Source organism: Nelumbo nucifera, chromosome 4, assembly GCF_055504915.1.
Source record: "Nelumbo nucifera cultivar China Antique chromosome 4, China Antique-T2T, whole genome shotgun sequence".
In the NCBI taxonomy this organism is placed as follows: domain Eukaryota; kingdom Viridiplantae; phylum Streptophyta; class Magnoliopsida; order Proteales; family Nelumbonaceae; genus Nelumbo; species Nelumbo nucifera.
This window is the reverse complement of record NC_142652.1, coordinates 25199157-25206503: the sequence shown is the minus strand read 5'-3', so window position 1 is coordinate 25206503 and position 7347 is coordinate 25199157.

The window sequence follows — 7347 nt, the reverse complement described above, 5'->3', positions numbered from 1 at the left end:
CGGTTATGCCTACCCCCCCCCCCCCCCCCCCCCCCCCCCCCATAGAGGCAGTTACGCCTGACAGTAGAAATTTGGGAGTAAGTCCACCAGGTGGCTATAAGAGGCCTTCCTCCCCCAAGAGAAACAGGTATGTGATATTTTGTGCTTTCTGGTCTCGAAATCCATTATTTCCCTTGCCTTCTCTAGAGCACTAACTTGAGCTTCGAAGTGTTCCAACCGGGTTCCTCCCCGGAAATCCCCAACTTCTTTCTTGTTTCAAGCACCTTCAACTCCATCAGAGGCGAGGTAACCAGCAACTAGATCCGACCGGATTGCGCATTATCATTTGGCGTCGTCTGTGGGATGACTTCAAAAGTCCTCCCCTAACCTTTAACTCTCTCTCTCTCAAAGAAACCTTTAGTATCCATGGCTTCCTCTAGTAGTAATAGGCACAACGCCTACTTGAATGCTGTAGGGGAACACCCTCAGCCCGCCACTGTATGCATCAGACAGTTCACCCGAGCCCGGCTCGAATTTTATGCGGGCTGGGATTTTTGGCCCGAGGTTAAGTCCGCGGGCCAAAAAGCCTGTTCAAGCCCGTCTGGGGGTTGGGCCGGGCCGGGCCACCCGGCCCATGAATAGGTCTATTCACCGTCCCCCTCTCGGCGGACGGAATCCCTAGCCTCAATGCACCAAGCACGGTAGCACCTGTGAATGTTTCCCTTCCCCTCCCTATTGAAACAACCTTCGCCGAACCGACCGTTGTCCCTCTGGCGACCAGCCAGAATCAGCTTGATGACTTGATGCAATGCATGCGGGCCATGCAAGCCCAAATGCAACAGTTCCAGCAACATCAACTCCATCATTAGCAAGTACTACACCACATTTCTCAGTATCACTACCAACAGCAGTTCCCCCAACTGCCCCTAAACCAATCGCAACTCCCACCTCGGTACCCTGTTGTCAAGCCGGTCAAGCCCTCTCCTCAGGGCGGGCGCCTTCGCCGAGGGGAAGCTTCTCAGCCGCAGAACCCCTCCAAAAGCCATGCCTCATCCCCGAGCAGGAGGGAAAGACTAACTACCCCCCCCCCCCCTCGCAGCTCGTCGGCGGATAAGGAACCTCCCCGCCAATCAAAACGGCACCTCGGCACTCTAAGTTCGGGCTCCCGCTCGCGGAGAACCAATTTGGCGTCTTGGTCATGGACTACCACCAGCAGTTCGGACACATTGAGCTCGGCAACACCGAGGCTAGCAGCGCCAATACCGGGCCTTCCAAGCAGTAGTGGAGGCGCCGATGAAGTCGTCGAACTACCACCCGCGTCCTACCCGAGCTCCGAGGTAAAGAAGAAGCAAGCTCGAACGAGGTAAAGGTTGCTCCTATTCTTTCAGTCCCTTCCCCCCTGTCATCAGAACTCTTCGTTGTTCCCATGCCCAAGGACTTCAAACTCCCCCCACTAGACAAATATGATGGGTCCTTTGACCCCAGTGATCATGTTGATGCTTTCCTGTCCCAGATGCACCTAGCGAGGGCCAGCGAGTCCTGCATGTGCGTGGCCTTCACCACCACCTTCAGGGGAGTTGCCCGCACCTGGTATAGGAACCTGATCCCCGGGTCGATAAGGAGCTAGACCTAGCTTGTGCAAGTCTTCACCACGCACTTTGTTACCAGCAAGCGGTGTCCCCGAACCAAGGAGAGCCTCCTCAGGATAGTCCAGAGGGAAAGAGAATCCATCCAAGGCTATATCAAACAGTTCAATGATGCGTGCTTGCAGATACCGCGCCTAAACCCCGCAGTACAGCTCGTGGCAGCCAAGAAGGGGGTGGCATACAAGGAATTCAAATGGCACATGGTGGTCAACTAGCCCGCGACCATAGCCGAATTCCTCAAGCTCACAGACAGATTCATAAGGACAGAGGAGGAGATCAACCAGAGGACTGAGGGCGGGTTTGAAAAAAGGAAGAGGGAAACCGAACTCCCCAACCAGGATGACAAGAGGAAGAAAGACTCAACTCGGGTTGCGAAGCCAAGTCAGTCGTTTCGAGCTCCCATGGCGGATCGGGCTGACTACACGCCCTTGAACGCAAAGTGGGCTGAGATCCTGATGACGATCAAGGACGCCCCGTACGTGAAGTGGCCCCCTCATCTGAAAGGGAACCCGAATGAGAGGAACAAAAATTTGTATTGCAGCTTTTATAGAGATCACGGTGATAGCACCGAACATTGAAATAATCTCCGCGACGAGATAGAGGAACTTATCCGTTGCGGATACCTAAGAAATTTTGTACAGCATAATAATAATAATAACAGTAGTAAGATAGGTCGGCAGGGGGAGCACAACAGAGATGCCCCTGAGTCCAGTAGCCGGCCAATAGAACAGTCACAGAAACAACCCTCAGAGGAAAGGCCAGTTCGGGGAACGATTCATGTGATCGTTGGAGGATCGATTGTAGCAGGGTGCACCTCGGCAGCAGCTCGGGCATCAACCCGTGAGGCCGCCAGAGAAGAACAAAATCCCCCAAAGCGGCCAAGAACGAAAGACCCCATATTCTTCATCGAGGGCGATGCGCGCGGGGTTTACTACCCCCACGACGACGCCCTCGTCATAAAGGTAAAGATCAACGACTTCGAGGTTAGGTGCGTACTGATTGACTCGGGCAGCTCGACAGATATTCTCTTCGAAGCCACGTTCGACCAGCTTCAGTTGTAGGGAAGTAACTTGAAACCCGCAAACACTCCTTTAGTGGGCTTTAGCGGAGAAGAAGTCAGACCCCTCGGAAAAGTGAGTACTTGTGGAAGTCGGCACATGGCCCTGTATAGTCAGCCTCAACCACGACTTCCTGGTGGTCGCAACCCCCTCCCCATACAATGCCATAATAGGTCGGCCGGTCACCCATATCCCACGAGCGGTGGTCTCCACTTATCATTTGGCAATGAAGTTCTCTACAGACTTCGGTGTGGGGGTAGCGCGGGGTGACCAGCTCGAGTCCCGCAAGTGCTATGTTGCCGCCCTAAAGGGAAAGATCAAGGTGGCCGGCGACCTCGAACTGGAGCGGCCTACATAGCAAGGCGAAGAATGAGCTGCGCCCACGGAAGAAACAGTCGCTATTCCGACCTCAGCCGCAGACCCAGCTTGGATGCTTCAGATCGGTGCTTCCGTCCAAGAACCCCTACGAACCGAACTGGTGAGTTTCTTACTCCAAAATTTAGACGTTTTTGCATGGTCTGTGGCAGAGATGTCCGGTATAAACCCCGACCTTATAACTCACAAACTGAATACTGACCCTGTAGTTAGGCCCATTAGACAGAAGAAACGCAACTTAGCCCCAGAGCGCTGGAGGGCGGTCGATGAGGAGGTCGAGAAGCTCCTCGCAGCAGACTTCATAAGGGAAGTTCATTACCCGAGCTGGGTGGCCAACCTAGTTCTAGTAAAAAAGGCAAACGGCAAGTGGCGCATGTGCGTCGACTACACCGACCTAAACCGAGCTTGCCCAAAAGATTGCTTCCCCCTCCCCAAGATTGACCGCCTAATGGACGTGACCTCAGGACACGAGTTGCTAAGCTTCCTAGATGCCTACTTGGGCTACAACCAAATCAGGGTGGACCCGTCCGACGAGGAAAAAACCGCCTTCATAACTGAGTTCGGCCTATACTGCTACAAGGTTATGCCCTTCGGACTGAAAAATGCTGGGGTAACCTTTCAAAGGCTTGTGAATAAGCTGTTTCAACCCTTAATTGGCACAAAGATAGAATGTTATGTAGATGACATGGTCATCAAGACACAGTTTTCACATGAATTAATACAAGATTTGCATTCTGTCTTTCAAATTATGTGTCAATTTAGCATGAAACTAAACCCAAATAAGTGTGTCTTCGGTGTCACCTCGAGTAAGTTCCTAGGGTACATCGTCAACCGACGCAGTATTGAGGCCAACCCGGACAAAATAAAGACCATCCTAGATATGAGACCACCCCGAAAGGTGAAAGAGATTCAGAGGCTAAACGACAGAATAGCCGTTCTAAGTCGTTTCATGTCTAAATCAACAAATCGTTGCCTGTCCTTCTTCAAGGCAATAAAAGGCAAAGGGTTCGAGTGGAACCCGGAATGCCAGCTCGCGTTTGACAAGCTCAAAAGATGCCTCACCAGTATCCCAGTTTTGACCCAGCCCGAAGAAAGCAATGTTTTAGAACTGTACCTCTCGGCAAGCGACGAAGTGGTCAGTTCGGTACTGATAAGGAAGCAGATCAGGTCCAACGACCCGTCTACTATGTTAGTAAAATATTGCAGGGAGCAAAAACGAGATATCCAGAGATAGAAAAGCTAGCCTATGTGCTGGTCATTGCGACCCGCAAACTCCGCCCGTATTACCAAGCCCATACCATCATTGTCCTCACCAACAAACCCTTGAGGCAAGTATTACTCAGGCCCGAGGTCTCTGGTCGATTGACGAAGTGAGCCATCAAACTCAGTGAGTACGACCTCCAGTACAAGCCACGAACCGCTATCAAAGCCCAAGCCTTAGCGGATTTTGTTGTAGAATGCACGTTCAACTCCGAGGTCCTTAGCCCGGTTGAGCACGAGGCTCCCAGTTCGGGTGAGCTTGGTTCTCCCGGGCCGTTTGAGTTCGAGCCCCGTGAGGTCGCACCCAGTTCGGTATCTCTCCTGGTTAGGCCGAGCGCAAACTGGGATGAAGAGCCCTGGATCCTTCACGTAGATGGCTCCTCAAATCAGCAAGGCAGCGGAGCCGGTGTAATTCTTCACGGTCTGAGTGGCACGAAACTGGAGTACGTGCTACGCTTTGAATTCGCAGCATCCAACAATGAGGCGGAATACGAGGCGTTGATAGCTGGGCTAGCCCTGGCGCAAGAGATGAAAGCAAAACACATAGTTATCTGCAGAGATTCCCAGCTTGTGGTCAACCAAGTTATAGGCGAATATGAAGCCCACGAGCCAACTATGATCGCCTATTTGGCAAAGGTAAAAGAGGCTCTGTTTAGCTTCCAGTCACACTTCATCAAGCAAATCCCGAGGTTAGGGAACGTTGAGGCTGATGCCCTGTCCCGGTTAGCCAGCACCAGTGACAACACCATGAGAACTGTGTACATAGAGGACCTACCTCGGCCTAGCATTCTCCGGGGGGCAGAGGAGGTCACTCCTGTCGCCCAAGCAGAGCTGAGCTGGATTGATCCACTCCCGAGCTTCCTGCTACACGGAACCCTCCCCGCAGACCGCAACACCACCAGGAGGGTAGAGCGCCAGGCAGCCAAGTACGTCATAATAGACGGACGGCTATACCAGAAATCCTACACGCTCCCCTACCTACGCTGCTTGCGGCCTCCCGAAGCCAAGCTCGTATTCCACGACATTCACGAAGGCCTGTGTGGCGGACACCTAGGGGGCAGGACCCTCGCTCAGAAAGCACTATGACAGGGGTACTATTGGCCAACAATGAAAGCAGACGCCATTGAGCTAGTCAGGAAGTGCGATAAGTGCCAAAAGCATGCCAATATTCACCACCAGTCCGCCGCCGACCTCAAGTATCTCACTAGCCCATGGCCTTCGCACAATGGGGTATCGACCTACTCGGGCCATTCCCGCCACCAACGGGAGGAAGGAAGTTCCTAGTAGTGGCAATAGATTACTTCACCAAGTGGGTTGAAGATGAAACTCTCGTAACCATCACAGCTCGAAACGTCCAGAACTTCTTCTGGAAGAACATAGTGTGTCGCTTCGGGCTACCTCGGGTACTGATCTCCGACAATGGCAAGCAGTTCGAGGACATCAAATTCCAAAACTGGTGCCAAGACATGGGGATCCAGCAAAACTTCATGTCGGTCGCACACCCACAAGAAAACGGTCAGGCGGAAGTCACGAATAGAGCTATTCTTCGTGGACTAAAGGCCAGGTTAGACCGAGCTAAAGGGTTATTGGCAGATGAGCTCCCCAACATTCTATGGGCATACCGAACTACAGAGAAAACCGTCACCGGAGAAACCCCCTTCAACCTCACCTATGGCACAGAGGCAGTCATCCCAGCCAAAATCGAAATCCCCTCACTTCGGCTGGAAGCGTACACAGACAATGCCAATAATGACGAGTTACGTACCAACCCCGACCTGCTCGACGAGGTGAGGGACCTCGCATACATCAGGACCGCAGCATACCAGCAAAGGGTAGCTCGGTACTACAACGCCAGAGTCAAGAAGCGAAACTTTCGCGTCGGCAACCTGGTTCTCCGCAAGGTCATGGTACCTGAGCCTGGCGTCGGCAAACTCGGGCCGAACTGGGAAGGACCCTACCGAATAAAGAGAGCACTCGGAGGAGCGTACGAGCTCGAGACCCTGGAGGGTAGGCAAATACCCCGAGCTTTGAACATCGTCAGCCTAAGGTGATATTACTTATAAGTTTCCGAACTGAGCGGACTTTAAGCCGCTCCCGAGAGCCTAAGGGCCAGAATGCCGAAGTAACAAAAACCTCGGCACCACAAGACCCGGCCACCTCTCCAGCTTGGGCAAGAAACCTAGGAAAATATCCTGAGTTAAAGCACTGAGTTGAGAATGACCTCGGGAACTCATCAGCGCAAGCTAAGTGTTAGCACCAAAGGAGCAGGCAGCACGAATACGAAACCCGGGGTGTAAAGCTCACTCCAAGACAGGTAGAGAACAGATCGGGCATATAGCCTTACTATGTCAGCTCGCCTCAAGGAATCCCCCTCATCTCGGGGACCTAACTCTATGCAATTCGACAACATAACCACTTCGGCAAAAAGAAATAGCTACGCAACACTTAAATAGAAAAAGGTATTTCATTACCAATATTTGCTTTACAATGTTCAGAAGAAAAGAAAGAAGAAATGAGATCGCAGGCTCGATACATCACTTTGGGCTCGTAGGCCCGGTACACATCACTACGGGGCTACATCTCCTGTATCGTCAGAAGGGACCTCGGCAGCACTCGGGGGATCGGCAGCCATATCCAGAGTAATGCGTGAAGTGGTGATGGCACGAATATCAAGCTCGGGGTAGGTGTGCCTTATCGTCCACCGGCTCAGCTTGAAGCCCCTCCAGTATGAGACCACCATCAGGTCGTCGAAGCGCTCCGACGCGATGTAATCATCGACGGCCTTCACCTTTGTATCCTCAAGGGCCTGGAAGAATATCTCAGATTTCTCCTTGATATCGGCCTTGAGGTATTCCACCTCGTGCTCCAGAGCACCCTTCGAAGTCGCGAGGTGCTTCACGACTAGCCTCATAGTGTCGTTCTCCCTCCGGAGTCTCTCTAGTTCGCTCATCTGAACTGAAGCTTCACCTTCAAGGCGGTGAACCCGCTCCCGAACTGACCCTAGAGCCTCTTCGGAAGTCCGCGCCCGC